Source organism: Anser anser, assembly GCF_964211835.1.
Source record: "Anser anser genome assembly, chromosome: 13".
NCBI classification, from domain to species: Eukaryota; Metazoa; Chordata; class Aves; order Anseriformes; family Anatidae; genus Anser; species Anser anser.
Genome location: NC_139734.1, coordinates 10,682,746 through 10,699,514, shown reverse-complemented (window position 1 = coordinate 10,699,514; position 16,769 = coordinate 10,682,746). Strand labels below are relative to the sequence as shown.

The window sequence follows — 16,769 nt, the reverse complement described above, 5'->3', positions numbered from 1 at the left end:
AGTAAACAGAATGAAGAAAGGATGCAGAGTCAAATGCTCAAGGTTTTCTGTTGCAGATTGTTCAGCACTCGTGAGCACCCAGTCCCACGAAGTTGTGAGCAGCGTTCAGTGGGATTGTGACAAACTTGTCATGTTTCCCATGCAGAAACACATGCTCATTTGCTTAATTTACTGTGTGCTGGGATTTGTTGTGCCTGCCCAGGACAGCCGACAGGGTACTCAAGCAGTTCCCAAGTGCATTCAGTTCAGTCCAGATGCTGTTGATGTGTTTCAGCACTCAAGTGCACGCAAGGGTGGAAGATCTTATGGGATTTTGTTGTCAAAAACTTCAAATTATGCTGAAACAAAAATTTCCTGCTGAAAAAAAAAAAAAAAAGAGGGGAGGAGAGATGAAGGTAGACCCAAGCATTCTATGTTACCAACTCTTAGGTGTAATCTCAGGTGCAAATATGTGTGTGATCTCCTGCCTGGGTTAGGATTTTAGTGGTAAGTGCCTTCTAGGACTGAGTTCCTAAAGGCCATTTGTTAGGCAACAGCAAAACTCTGCAGGGTGTAAGGGATGACAAAGAGCATCTTTGTGGGTCTTGTGTTGTTTTCCTAGAGCGTGGTACTAATGGAAAAAGACTATCTAGTGTTTTTTGTCTTTTTATTGCCATGCATTCAGATCAGTCCCCAAGGCATTTAGATCATAGGCAGTGACAGTTTGACAGAAATTCTGACTGAAAATTGGCGGTTAATTTAAAGCTGAAATTTCCAAAATTAAGCACACATTTTCATTTGCAACATTCAAAAGTTAAATCTGATGCAAATATGAGCTGTGGTGGATTCATTTGTTTTAATATGTTTCTGGACAAATTGAGTGATTTAACAGTGGAGTGCAATCCTAGTGTACTTACCCCGCAATAAGTCATACCAGTCAAGTTCCTTGCGTCATTTATCTGAAGGACATGAAGGTCCTTTTTAAGAACCACATTTCCCAAGTACTTCTGGGCATTTTCTGTTTTCTGGTAACATACCATTGCAGCTTAGTGCGGCGGAGCCATTTAACAACAAACAAGACTGCTGGTATGTCATCTGAGAAAAAAAGAGCAAGATCCGTTTGTAGGGCTTAGATAGACCTCTTAAAACCATCCACGATTTAGGTAGTTCTCTTCAAAAAAAATTACTTGTTATTTCGATCTTTGATGTGTAGCACACAACTCCCACCATCCACCCTAGCTATTTTCACTAGGAGCTAAACACTTCAAGTGGCTGTTATCTCTGGCATTCTGTATCTGCAACAATTCTGTATTAATAGCATCCCTTACTACACAATGTTTTGAATTATAGAAGAGCAAGTAGAGGACTTCTAACTTTGAACACATGCTTTATGTAAATATTCAAGTAAAACATAAGCTCGCAATGAATTTTTGTAGCCCTTCTCCTGAAGGCTGTATGCCAGGACTGTCTTAATGCCTGTGCCGGAGCCTCTGAGGCTGGGATGATGTGCAAAAGTCCCCATGAGGGTGAGAGCTGTGAGGACAGTGGTGGTGTCACCCTGCATGAGAGCTCCCCAGGCCAGTGCCGGGGAGCTGGTACGTCTACACAGGCCATGGCAGAAGGCCTGTGGGGTTGCCACAACGCTGTAATGTTCCCCAGTGCTGATGGGCTGGTGAAGCAGGGCCAAGCGCTCTGATGCCTCCTGTGCTGGCACCAGTTTGATCATCATGAGCTAAAAATCACTTTACAACACACCATGACACAGTGGAGGCATGGCCTTAATTCTTCAGAGGCGTGAAGACCAAGTATTAGGCCTGCACACGCTGAGAGCAGAGTTGGGCCCTGTGTTTTGATAACCTGGTCGCTCCATGTGTGGCCTGCTCCCGTCTCCCAAATCCCTCTGCAGTCACGTGGGGTGCTGTTATGGCCAGGCTAATGACTTCAAAACTTCTCATTAAATATTCCTCTTGGCAAAGTTTGGTTCGTAGATGCTCTTCAGGGGGGTCAGTCCTGAGTGTTAAAAAAACAGCTCTATTTTTAGGCTTTTTTCCATAATAAGATTTTCTCAAATGACGTGCTGCAATAAATGGGTCTTTTTAAATTTGAAAAGTTCAATTCTAAGTTCAGAGGTAGCCCTCGGGCACTGTGGTGGAAGATCCTTGTACATATTACAGAGTGATTATTGACAGAGTTTAACTTTATTGACCCTGCTCTCCTAATTCCTAACAAATTTTCTAAATGTGCTCTTTAAAATCCCTACAGAGCACTGCAGACTTTGGGTAATTCCAGAGCTGCGTCTGAGATTATTGCTTTATTACCTTCCTTTTTTCCATTCCCCTTCCCAGGATGCCTGGTCCTCTGACATTTCTTTTTTAATATATTCTAAGCAGAATATGTGTGTTTGTCCTTCCTATATCTTTCCGCTTAGCATTTATCCAGCACATCTGATCTATTCTGTTGATTCAGGCACTTTTTTCCTCCTGCTCTAACCCATCTCAGCAATGTACTTGCCTATGCTAAAAAAAAAAAAAAAAATTTTTTTCAGCAATTTGATAGCTTTGCCAATGGGTTCAATGAAAACAGATGGCTTGTTTATTCCTGTATTGATGACTGAGAATGTTCTGAAAGTCAGTAAACTTTCTACCTATCTGACTCCCCCTGAGCAGACCTGTGTCTTTCTTCCCAGCACCTGCCATGAAATAGAGCTTCTTGCTGGATAGCTGACTTGACTCATTTTCCCCCACTGTCAAGCTTGCACAGCAGCTGAGTAAAAACCGTACTTGAATCAGCAAAGGAAAAATGAATATTTAATTCCTCCACAGGATTCTGGTGTTGATCACTTATAGCTACTTATTGTATAAATTAAGTACAGTTTGTGCTTAAGTGCTTTTCTTATTAGCTACCACTAAGGTTGTTAATAGCAGGTATATTCTTTGGATTTTAGAGAAATTTACTTGCTCTCAAGTGCTTGAAAATCAAGTGACATGTCTATCTTTAGATAGGAAATCATTCTGAAAATGAGAAGGACAATCTGTTCTTCCTTATGTAATGTTTCCACCTTCCTTGGAGATAACCATATTGCATTAATATTCACTATGCCAAGAGATTCACTAAAGCATTTTCTTAATCTCACTTTGTTGCTATGATTGCAAATTAGGAGTTTCTTTTAAGGGTCAACCTAAGAAAAAATATGCTTTATTCATACCAGGTTTTAGAGTTCTCTCATATATGAGTTGATAGAAAAAGTATTGTCTATAAAACATTGCCTAAAATTTTATTTTTTGTCATAAATTTTCACAGAATGAAAATTGAAAGGAAATATTTACTTTAAGAAAAAAGATTTGTGCTTTTGGAGTCTTCATGCCCCCTTTTCCTTTTTTTCCCTCTCAATAGAAAAACTGAAAGTGGGAAAATAAGAACAAAGATTTGTAATTGGACGTGTTTATAGTGGTTGGAAGAAAATTTTGCTGAAGAAAATTTGAGTAGAATGGAGCAAAAATAAAACTTTTCATAGAAATAGTTTCAATCAAAAGGTTTTTCTTCCTGGATAGATGCCAGTATAAAATGTAGAAACATTTTTTGCTTCATTGATATTTTTCTCTCTGGAAGAAGCAGCTTGTTTGGAGCTTTTGCTGGGTTTGTGTGCATGCTGCCCACTGTCAGGTTGTTTGGGGCTTCCTGTCACATACCAAACCTCTGAACTATTTCAAACAACTGCTAATTCACACAAAATCAGCTTAATCTGAAAAACGGTCCTTCTTATTCCTTCCAAATACATATTTCTTTTCACAAAATAGTTTGTTATATCCTCATGCATCTACCCTGTCGATAGCACTGTTTGTTTCTGTTATATGCTGTTTTCACCATATATCCTAACAAAAGACCCTGTAATAATGTCCACGTCAGTTCACAGGGTTTAAGTTAAAATGAAAGTTTTCTGTTCAGGGTATTAGCTTGGAATTATCTTTTGGATGACTATTTTAGTCAAAAAAATATGTGTATTTTAGAAAAAGAGTAGGGAAAAACACATCTTCCCATTGGTTTATGTTAAAATCCCACAGCTGAATAGGATTCTGCAACAAGTGATGACTTTGGATTGCCTCATTGGCTTAAAATGCCCTCAGCTTCAAGAAATCATTGGTTTCACATTTTTTTACCTAATTAGGTCCAAGCAGAATCTGTAGCAGGAGACACAGAAGTGCCCAAAGAAGTGTCTCTGGGTGGTGGCCTTGTGTCAGGTTGGACATGGCAATGCCGGAGGTATGGCTGTTGCCTGTATAATGCATTCTCACGTGTATCACTGTGAGTCCAAAGATGTGTAGAGGAAAGCAGGGGAAAGGAGAAAAGAAAACTAAATAAAAACAACTCAACTCTGCCCCTTCAGCATCAGCCCTGTTCCTGTTTCCATGACAAGTTTCTCTGTGGGGCTAAAGAACTGGGAGTGAGTTTATGAGGTTGGTTTCTGACAGTTATTTGTGCGAAACATAACTCTCGCTGACCCACTGAGTGCATGACCTGGTAATCTTACTTGTACTCCTCACAGATTTGCTTGTCCCCATGTGCAGTTTGCGTTCGATGCTTTAAATAAAGACAGGTACTAATCATGGTGCTTGCAGTACTAATGAGAGATATTTAAATGGTACAAGGATGAGCTTGGACTACAGTAGATGAAGAAAAACACAGGAGGGGGCAGGAGGGAGAGATAAATTTGTTATTAAGACACTAAACTGGTGCTCAGAAGAATTTGATTTTAATTTTAGCTCTAACAGGGACTTCCTGTATGACCTTTTGGAAACTGTGTCTTGGTTTTCAGTCTGTAAATACCAGTGTTTTTTCCTATCCCCTATCCTTTCCATTTAGATGGTATAGTTGCTTCAGCAAGGACTCTTTCATACGTTGTACTGACCTAACCCAAGGGACACAGGACCTTGTTCTCTCTGAGTGCAGTGGTATGTGTATGAGATGACATGAAGTTGTGGTTAGAGAGGAGGAAAGAAATGTAAAACTACAGAATAGATATATATGTCATTGGTTCAGAACTTATGGAATTTTATATAGGATGCTTGGGATAAACCTAATGAAAACATTGCCTATTATAGGCTATAGATTTTTTTGTAATGTCTGTGAACCACCGTACTGTAAGAGGCTTCTGTAAAAAAACTGTTAGCTTAATCTCTGGTAAACTCTAATAGGACTTTTTACGTAAGCTGTTTTTAGCATGCATTTGAGATGAGTGCATTACCCATGAGTAGTGAACTCACAAGTGAGTTATGCGGGTAATCCCAAACAAGTGCCAATAAAATTTTTATAATACATAGCATCATTATGGAATTTGTTTATGCCACATATTTTATTGGAGAAAAAACCACGTTAGTCATATATTAGAAGGTTAATACTTTTTTTTTCTACTGGTGCTGTTTTTCACATCCCTCTACCTCAAAAGCCAGGCCAAGTGAACACCAGCAATCCTAGAAGGAAGGGAAAATTAAAATGAACACATTTTTGAGATCTCTCTGAAAATAAAACAAGGGCCAGATTCTAATCGCCTTACTCATACCAAACACCACCTTACTCCTTGAATAGCCCCATAGATTTCTTAGGGACCATTTGTCAAGTGAAGTGTTATTTGACATGTGTGGCAATACCCCAAATTGGCTCAATCTAAACTAGCTTTTCCCATTTAAGCCCTCCAAAGCTAGCTGTCTTCAGTGGTTAGAAACGCATTTATTTTCTTTTTAATCCCATCAAAAAAAAAAAAAAAAAGGCGGTGGGGGGGCAAGAATTCTCATGCTGGTCTGAGGGCTTGTTTCGACCTTTTATTACCAGACTTGGGTGATATGAAGCAGAATCCCAGCACTTTTATGAAAGGCTAGATAGAGAAAAGCTCTCTTAAAAGGGTGGCTGGCAGAGAGAGCATGCTGCTTCCCACCCTGTTTGATAGGTCATGTTTGGGCAGCAGAGATCGAGGAATGTGGGCCTTTTCCACTTCCACCAGCTGGAGTCAGCAGCATTATAAACCGCACCTTGTACCACTGATACAGCAGATAAAAAGCCTGTTACACTGTTGTAAAACCTTCTCCCCATCCTTTCAGCATATGAGCTGCCATGTCCCATATTCAGTTCTCCTTCTCTTGGGAGCAGTTATTTCACCTTACAGACTTGTATTGTATATCCTCCATAGTATAAACACAGTGCATTGTAAGAGAGAATTTTTGTCCTTTTTTTTTTTTTTTTTTTCCTGCTCTCTTTGAGCTGGTAGGCATAAGTCAATGGCAGAACTTGGCTTTATTGAGAGCAGGATCAGGCTATAAATGTCCTGGGTTTGCTCTTTTGTCTCACATAAAATAACTAAAATAACTCCACCAATAACATGCCTGGTCTGCTGATGGCTAATCAAGGGTTGCTGCTTAAAGCTCCACACATAACCTAGCTATCTCCACATTAACCTCCTCCTTTCATTTCCTTGGTTATGTCGAATAGGAAACAGTTATTGAACTGCATTTATGTTCATAGAAACCATTTGATTAATTGACTGTGCTTTGAACTCTTGTGACCCGACATTGAAATATAGCTCAGACAAAAGTGACAGAAGCCCAGCAATGGGATGGGGCTATAAAAGAGCACCAGTAAACTGTCCGTGGGCAGCCTGCGTTCATGTTCGTGTTTATCCTTGTGGAACTTGCTAAAAGTAAAGACAGATGTCCAGCTTATCTCATGGAGTCAATAGCAATAATATGTACGGATGCTGCTCACAGCGAGTTGAGCCTACTCCTGCTGTCACTATGTCTTTATGTGTCCACAGGGAGAAAACCTGGAAGGCAGGGGAAAAAAAATATAAGTATTGCCAGAAATCCCTGTAGGCTATCTGAGAAGGAGCGGATGTGTAAAGCATTTCTTTCTGCATAAACATTTAGAAATCAAGCTCTCATAAGTCAGGGATCCACCAAATGTGGTGTGAAGAGGCAGATGAAGCCTGCCTTCTGGCATGCCAGCATTTGCTGATTGATTTGGAATGCAGAAGGGCCCTTTTTATTTTTATTTTAAAATTTGAACCACATCTTAATACAAGTCAGGTGAAAAATAAATTGAAAAATAGCAAGCCTGAGATTACAGATGTGCCAGCTTCATATTGTTCAGTTTAGCTGAGGTCATAGTCAAACCCATCAAGTTCACATCATTTAGTGTATGGCCACTGAGGTAATATTCAAACAAAAGAAAAGCAGTCAGAATACTGATATTCTCCTACTTTGCCAGCTGGCCTCATTCAGCTGTACAAAGCACACGCTACAGCTACACAAGGAACTCTAAATCAGCAAGAAATACAGGTTTTTAAAAGGATATTCTGTTCCAAACATCCCATTCACGCTCCAGTTCTCTGACTTTAGATCAGTCATAAAGAGGAAATACCTCTCCTAATATTCAGTGTCATATTCTGAAATTTAAAATGTAAAAGCTATGCTAATGATGATACAGTTAATTTAGAGGAAATTTTCAATGGAGGACATTTGTATTGTGCTCAGTGGTTTAGAAAAAGCTTGGATTTCCTAGAAAGCCTACAAGTAGAATTACTGGCATCCATTCCTCCTCCATACTGGTGATGTTACTATGCTGGTTCCCTGCACGCAGGTATAGATTTATGTAGATTAATTTGGTATAGTACAGTGAATTGCCACTATGATATATATTTTAGAATTACTTCCTAGCACAGCCTAATGGCTGGAATCAAATAAAACATAAAAGTAGATTTATATAGATTGCTGTATAAATCAGATAAAGCTTTATGTTACCTAGCATTGGTAATGGAAGCTTTTCCTGCAAATAATATAGAAGTTGTTCATGTAATATTTTCATTATTTCAGTGAGAGTAAAGCAACAAAAAAGAAGAAAAGAAATAAACAAGTCTATCGGGCTTAGCCACCATTAAACATCATTAACTATAATTTTGCCTGACAAGTTCTCTCATCTGATGATGGGTGAAATGGTAGGAAAGTAGACTGAACAATTGCATAAACCCAAATGAGATATGCCCTTGTATTCTAAGTGTGCACAGTTCAGTCAGTTAAAATAGAGCCATTTATTATGCTTTAGCAGCTAGTGCTTAATCTGGTTTTAAATAGACCTTTTTTTTCTTTTAACTTCTTGCTGAGATTTAACTGGTTTGAGAAGATGCATGACATAGTGTTACACAATAACTCTCTCTCTCTCACCAGTTTACTTTGAAATAACTTTATTAGAGCACTGATGATGAAAATAACTCACAGGAAATGTAGATGGGCCTTTAAACAATGAATGTATTTGTTTTATTTGAAACGAGTGGATAAAGCCTTAATGAAAGAGACAAGAATACAGAGCGGAGAGGAGGGAGGATGTATAATGGGCAGAGCAGTGAGCAGCGCCCTCCTGGGGGCTCTGGGAACTCACCCAGGCAGTGGTGGGTGCCACAGGGCATCCCCTTTTCATCAGCTTCTCCAGGCTAATGGCTCTCAGCGTTTTGGGGGCAGCCTATCGAATTTCTTACGGGCACTTTTAATATGAAACTGTTGTTGTGAACCAGTAGGAAACACTTCGGCCACCCATTGTCAAAATGAGTTGGGAATTTATAGCAAAATCGCCTCACATAATACAGGCAAAACTCTCACCTGCCTGTATTCAAAGTGTGCTGTGCGATTGCTCCAGGTGGGAATGTCTGACCTGTACCTGGTGGAATATTTGGGCTGTAGACGTTTTGTTTGATATTATCCTGCAGTTTTCCACTTAGTCATTAGATCCCTCAGCCCTTGTTGTTTTTCACATGTAAGTCTGTAGTTATACCAGCTGGGATAAACACTTTCTTGAAATCTTACCTCTGGAAGAAATTTGGCTCGGTCCTTTTGCATGTGAAGGGAAATAAGCATCTCGTTTGGTGTTTGCACCACTGGTTGATTCTAGCTACATGGGTAGTTACCTGCGGGTTTACATCACATCCCGCAGAAATGGAAAGGGAAGTTTTTTCAAGAAATGATGCCTTTGTGTGTGCAAGAAGCTCAGAGCCCGAGTGACACCAAATTCTTCTTATAACTGTGCCTCACTGGCACAGGCTGCGCGAACAATAGAAGGATGGACCCTTTCACCTGCAGGTTACCAGTTCAAATTCAAAGCAGGATTGTAGTGAACAAAAGTCATTACACTCCCAGAGCTATTCAGTGCCCTGTGTGAAATGAATTGAAGGTCTCAGTCCAGGTCTAATGGACATGTGTCCAAATCCAGAAGCTATAATTTTAATTGGCACTCCTGTTGATAGAGGCAGCATAGAGGCCAAGGATTGAATGGGCATACAGATTGGATTTACTCTGCTTGTTCAGACCTGGGTTAAAAGACAGTAGAGTAGAGCACCAGATGCTTGTGTAACTGCTGCACAATATGAACGTTTTTTGGATTGAGAAAGAACTGCAAACTTTAAAAGCATTTATGGAATCTTAAGTCTCCCCAAAAGCCCTAACTATTTTTTCATTTAGAGAAAAAAATTGCTAGCAGTGTTCATTGAGCAGTCTGAAGCTTTGAGGTGTCTTACAAAAAAAAAAAAAAAAAAAGGAAAAAATGTTCCAATTAAAAGTAACAGAATACCAGGAAAATCAGTTAAGAGATTGTATGTACTGTGCCTTCATATGAATGAATGACTGTTTAAAAAGAACCAGATTCACTGGTCTTAAGAAAAAAATAATAATTTATTTTCCTAAAAAGAAATATGTTGTTTCCTAATAGAAAGGAAAAAGAATAACTCCCTCCTTCCCCTCTCCCCACCTCCCCCCCAAAAAGAGAATATGCCCCCAGCGGACTGCCTGAAGTGCTCTGTGACCATGAGTATGCATTGTGTTCAGAGACCATATATTGCTAAAACTCCTTGATGGAATGAGTTTTAATTTGGTTTACAGAAAGCTTTAGGGGATATGGCTCTCTACAAATTAGACCACAGGAGCTATAAAATGAAGGATGTCCTCCCTAATTAGAAACAGTGGAGAGGCCTGGTGTTCTTCCTAGTTATAGCCTCATGGGTACCCTCTCACATTTAAACTGGGCAGTAGATGCTTCTCTGTAACTGTTTCCTGGCTTTTTTTCCTGGAATTTATCTGTTGTCCGATTTTCTGTCTCCAGTTCTGAACGCACCTTTCTTCGTAGTTGTAAAGCCTTACCTGAAGTTTTAAATGTCATCTGCAAAACAAACATTTATTTGTGTGTTGCTTGGTGATCAGCCACCCCTAGCAGAGTATCTTATTTATTTTATATACCAGAAAATGGTTTTCAAACTTAGGTGAACGTGGCAGTCACTTTAGCAGGGCTCCTTTTGCAGTGTGCAGCTGCACCAACTCTGTTTTCTCATTCCTCTTCTTTTGAAGTTAATGAGAGCTCTAAGGATAGGAATATAGATGGACTGAAATAAATTATGTTTTATGGTAATCAAATTCCATTTTCCAGACACATTTTTTAACAAGAAAGTGTTCATCAGACTGGGATCCAGGATTTTGGACAAGAAAATAATACAGTTATTTAACTGCGGCTGGAGAAAAAAGTGGTGCCGGCAAATCTAATAGTGGGATGTCTACGACTTGTCATTTGTGCCAAATTATAAAACCAAATTTAAGCATAAATGCACAACAACACGAGGCAGAAATGCACAACAGAAAAGATTCAGCTACAACTGTATTTCCAAACTGCCTGGGAGTGGAGAGCTGAGTGTGGGGATGAGTTGGGAGCTATTCTGTGCTAAGGCAGCCGTAATTTTATGGTTTTAATTGTCAGTAAGAGAAGACATCCAGGCTCTTAGTTCTTCTGCATGTTTTCATGTAGACTTATGTGGAGCAGGACCAATGACTGGCCCAATGAAAGCTTTAATTTACTTGTGACATATTGTTTCCACTAGGAGTTGTTGTAGGTCAATTTGAGAACAATTGCTAGCTGAATAAAAGAGAAGAAAAACGTCAAACATTGATCTGGAATATAAGTAGAAAATGGAAATTTAAAATCAATCAAAATATTTATTTTGCTGCCCAGCACAGGGTATTACAGAGAGGAGAGGGCTGTATTTTTAAGCATGATTGCTGCTTAGATTTTACCAGAATATATAACTGAGCATGTCTCATGGCCGTCTTATTTTTGTGTAGTATTTCATCCTCTGGCTTTGTGGGGGAACTTTATGCCAGGAGAACTCACTGGAGACTGAGTGACAGATCAGGCTGTTGTCCCACATTCCCTTTCTACTAAATCACAGTTTTCTTTAGATGGAAGGTGGCTATTGTGAAGCTGTCAAACTGAGGAAAGTTAAATGGGCTGAAGTGAAGGCTCGCGTTAACAATAGCAGCTATCTCTGTCAAATGGAAGCTCAGCAGACAGTTACAAGGCAATTCGGCACTGATGGGTGGTCGATTAAAAACAACAAAAGGCAAGATGAATGAAAGGGGAAAATCCCTATTACTTCATGGTAGGAGCAAGGGGAAAACCAAAAATAAAATAAAAAGCCCACCTCACCCAGCCCTATAGCAATTCGAACAGACTTGTAGTTAGCATGACCTTCATAATCTCAGATATGACACAATAAAACTGACAAGATTATTTTCTCTTCAAGCAGTGCTGAAGTACTTTCGAAGTATTTTCATTGGCAAAAAATCTGGAAAAGTAAAATAAATGCGGAGTTCAAGGCAATTGAAGAATTCTTGAATCTGATAACAGCTGGAACATAGTGCCACCAGGAAAAATAGCTAGGTTTTGTGCTAAAAAAATTATGACTTGATCATTTTTTTACAGTGTCATATCTGAGATTTTGAAGGTTACACTGTAGACAACCAGAAGAGGATTAGAGAGAAATTATCTTTGAGCTCAAGGGAGCACCAATTTAAATTGGATTTGAGATATAACTTTTGCATTACCTTAGGAGATGAAAGGTAGTGTTGCATCCTGATAGTTACCCAACTACCTAACCATATGTATCAACTGGATTAATCTGTAGATTAACAGCTTTTGCACCAAGTGCAAGGTGTATCATGCAATTTCCTCTTCGTGGGACTCATCCTGTTCCCACTGAGCTAAGATCAAACTCAGCAAAAGCTGGGGAGGGCCTTACAACTTGTATGTCAGGCATAAGCTAAAGGTATACATTCGGATTATAATGGGCACTAAGATTTAGAGTTTCAACAGCAAGCTGTTGAAAGTAAGCTGTTGAAAGTAAGATGAGAAAGTAAAAAAATAATAGTATATAAAAAGCAATGTATTATTGCTTGTAACTATCCTAATCAGAAATTAAGTTTTGAAATCCTAGTGAAATTTGCTAGGACTCAAGCATCTACACCCACTTAAATCCTATAAAATTCCCATTCCTTTTCTTACAATATAAATGCAAGGAAGCATTTCATGACATTCAGAAAGCCAAAGAAAACAAATATGTTCTTACACAGCGCACAATTAGGACTCAGGTTGCTGCCAACAGCAGAGCCAGGGTTCAAAGAGATTCTGAAAAAAAGATTGGAATAAAGAATTTGGGAGACATATGTGCTCCACGGGCATGAGGAACCAACATTTACTTCCAGTTATATTAGGACAAATTCTGTGCCAACAAATTGTCTCATTGAACCGTCTCCCGTGACAAGATGCAGACTTAGATGTGCCATGGGCCTGATCCAGTCTGACAATTTCGATATATTATAGTATTATTTGTCTCTGTAATGTTGTGACATTATTAGAGTTTATCAATAAAATCTAGTCTGCATCACTTCTGGGTTTTGTCCTAGAGGAAGAGATTTAGTATCTGTTTATCAATTTTATGTACTAATACTTTTGTTTATTTGTCTTATAATAACATCAAGATAGTCTATTCGTGGCCAAAGAAACAGGGTGCCAGGGCTAGTATAAATGTACAAAAGAGGAGGCCAAAAAAAAAATAATAATAATATTTGGGATTTTTCTTTTCTATAATGTTTTTATTACTGAGGACCATGTTATGATTTTCAAGGTTTTTTTTTTTATGGTGTCATGCATTTCGTCTAATAACTAAATTAATTTGGGAATATGAAAACAATATTTACCTACCTGTCAGAGAATCAACCAAAATGTATTCTTTAAAAACTTTGTGATAAAGTGATGACGCTGGGAGACAGTTGTTAAATCTCCTTGCTAGAAAGAGGTCATCTTTCTCCTGCTCTTGGAAATGACAATGTATGTCATGTTCTCGCTAGGATCAATACCATGACAGTAATTTGCAGGGTTTGCTATGAGTAATTAGGTATAAACAGTGGCTGTGGATATCTTTACCATACCCTTTTAAACCAATAACTGAATATTCTTTTCTTGGTTCCTCCCAGCTTCGTCCTTCTAACACTGGAGAGGGTTCCTCAAGTGCAAACTAGCAGATAGTTCAGAAGTAACCTGGGTTTCCTGGGGAATATGAAGAACAGAGAATATTTGTATGTGGGGTGTGTGTGAATGTGGGTAAACGCTAGGTTTTCCAAAGTTACGCTATTTGCAACGATACTGAAAATAATAATAATAATAATAATAACCTCTGTAGATTTCAGACCAAAGCGTGGTTTAAGCATGTGGTATAATTTGTAGGGTAAACAAACTTTCAGTAAGAGCTAACTATATCAGGAAACTTGTTTAACATGCACAGAAGGCCCTGTTAAATTATTTCAGTGCTGTAATTCAAAATGCTGGGGAAAATTCTCCTGTATTATAGCCAGTGCAAGATTGGGTCTGCAGCCAAGTACATCAACATAAATGTTCAACTGTCTGGGGAAATACAAGTCTTACACTGTTACTTAGGGGAAAATGTGCACAGACATGGTGGAGCCCCTTATGAAACAATCCTCATTTTGTTAAACAATAGGATCAAATTTTCAATCAGGTTATCAAGCATATTGCGTTCTTCAAGCTTGCCAAGCAAAGAGAAAGTATCAGCATGAAGACTGATATATTTTTACAGAATTAATGATGTATGAAACCTGGAAGTGGAAACATACATTTTCATTTTATCCTCTAATTTTTCTTTTTACATTATAAGTGAAAGGAAATGCTTGGAAGTATTTGCAGTTATTCATATCTGTTTATCTTAGAGTGATTATCAGAGCAAACAGTGTCAGGCATTGTGTTTGGATCTGAGCCTGAAAAATAATGCTTGCAGGAGCAAGGATTACTTGCATGAGTCAGTGTTTTCAGAACTGTGCCTGGTACTTGATTTCTATCATGCATATTCAGTGCCTTATAAATCATCCCGATTCAGAAATCATTTACGTATTTTTTTCATTCATCTCTTCTGTTTGTATTACTTTTAGTACATGCTAGGTTCACTCCATTTATACATTTTTAGATTGATCCACAGGATGTTCATTTAAGGATAAATGCAAACTGTCTTACTGAAGATTCATTTCTGTTTGCAAAGTTTGTACTCAATCTATGGGGTAGGTGTTGTGACTTCGGGATGTGCGATTTTGCAGCTACAGTAGAATTGGCTTTCAAAACTGATCAGAAATTTAATGCAGTGAAAATAAAACTCATCTTCCTCAAGATCATCTTATCTTTGCTTTCTATGGGGATTTTTTTGCTGATTGATGAGCCCTGAACATCCTTGTGTACCAGGCAGAGTCCAGCAGTATATTTATAAAGCTGTAATGAGTTTGCAGCATTGAAAACCCCAGGCAGTTCTCTCATGCGCTCATGATAAGCCCTGGGCACTTGCTCATCTTCTCCATGCCTGACCCCTGCTCTTTATTCACCCTGCACCATCAGCATGCCAGCACACAGGACTTCATGCCCTCTTGGAATCCTGCTTTGGTAATGCACACCCCTGAAAATCTCTCTTTAAATCAAGTGCTCAGCTTGAATCATTCTAGAAAAATCTGTCATGTAACAAGTTCCTCTTTTCTCCGTGTGAACAAACACTGTTTCCAAACCAAAACTCCCATTCTCCATAGCCTAACACATCACCAAAAGCCATGGCGTGGCTGCCTTGCATTGCCTTTTCAGTATCAGCCACTGGAAGTCCTCCCTTTACAAGGCTTTATTAAACACCTTGAGTCTTCCTCTTGAACAACCAAAGAAATACTCTCCAGTTTTATGAAGCTGTTGTTCATTTGCACTGAAATGAAGCAGCCAGACCCCTTTATTGAGTTACAGGACACTCACCCACAACAATTCATTCATGAGGACAAATTGACAGGGATCTCAGGTTGAGAGGTTTCTGAATCCTTGGGGTCAGAGTCTTTGCTGGCATTCTTCCACTCATTTGATTAGTTAGGGTCCACTCACACTGAACTATTTAAAATAGAAACACATTGTTCACACTACTGCTTTTTTAGAGGCCAGTGTTGTGAAAGAAGTTGGCAGGTTTTGCCTTCAGCTTGCTCCTTGCCAAATATTCTTTATCCTTTCTCTAAAGAGATGAGTAGATGAGCAGTGTCTGAGCTTTAGAGGCTTTCTTGAGTATCTTTTAGGAGTTTGTAAGCTTCTTCAAATTAGGAAGCACTATAATTTCAGTGTTCCAATGGTCAGTAATGGCAATGGTCAGTTAAAAATGGTGTTTCTAATAGAGGAAAATCTGCTTTGTATTCAGATGAGACCATGCATCTACTCCTTTCCTATCCCTTCTATTCATCCTCCAAAGCAAGGCGGGCACAAGTGTATATCCTACAAACGCACAGTAAGAGATTTTTTTATTTAGTTAGTCTAGCATTTTCTTCCTCTGAGTCCTTCATCTCTGCCTTCTCTCTTTTCCACTTTTTTACTACTGTTTTTAATGGATTTTCTTTCTCTGTTCATGCTTAGTTCATTTTGTCCCTGTCTACTTAACCAAGGCATGAACCTAATGGCATCCATGTTAGAACTGGAAAACTCTGTTGGGCCTAATACTTGACAGAAAATAGTTTTTCCCTTCTATGCATACGTAAGTTAGGAAAACTGAGGGAAAAAAAGGAAAAAACACAGGAGGTGATGTGTCTGCATTGAGAAACATTAACTAAGCAGTGCCCTCTTGCAGAGCCGTGTTTGGTTTCAGGGTATAAACATATATTGGCTATGAACACTGTTCAAAGAGCTTGTTAAGGAAAGGAGACTGGAGGGAAATAGCTCTCATGTTAATTTTAGTCAAGAGGTTTTTGGGCCTTGTTATGGCTAAAAGAGTTCAAAGTAGGGAAATGGTTTGAGAACTGGGGATAAATTGTCCTCTTTTGTTTATTTGCTTGACACCTTGTACTCAGCACCCAAGGTCCAGGCAGCTGCTTTGATTTGCTCACTCAGAGCATTCTTTGCATCTCTTTTGGATTTCAGATCCACCCTTATACCTAAAGGGTAGATGAAGTTAACTCGTGGAGGAAGACTGCAAAGCCACCCCCATCCTCCCAAGGTCCTGCTGCAGGACAGTGCCAGAGCAGTGAGAAAGAAGCAGAGGTCCCCTTTTGCACATTGTGGTGTGTATTGGAGGCGTAGGACACCCGTTGGCCTCAGCAGCTACTGCAAATGGGCTGCGGGATGGGCAGACACTGGCCCCAACATCCCATACAGCTGGTGTGGACAGGCTGTGGCTGCCACTGGAGCTCACAGGTTGGAACGGACTAGAGCTGTGGATGAGCTGTGCCCTATAGCAGGCACTGGGTGAATTTCCCCTCCTCATCACCCTGCTCTCCAGTTCCACACAGTCCTAGTACCCGTGTTGGAGAGGGACAGAGTTCATCTCAGTCCGTACTCCTGCTGTAAAGCGCCTTGAGGGCTCACTGTCATTCTTATCACTGACACCGAATTGCAGTCTCTCTCCATGACACTGAACTCTGCAG

General features: G+C 39.4%; 1 protein-coding gene across 16 annotated transcripts in view; it reads left to right on the top strand.

Moving 5' to 3' along the window:
• The window catches only part of AFF2 (ALF transcription elongation factor 2), a 426,609-nt gene that overhangs the window by 315,104 nt on the left and 94,736 nt on the right, over window positions 1–16,769 (top strand). The window lies entirely within an intron of this gene.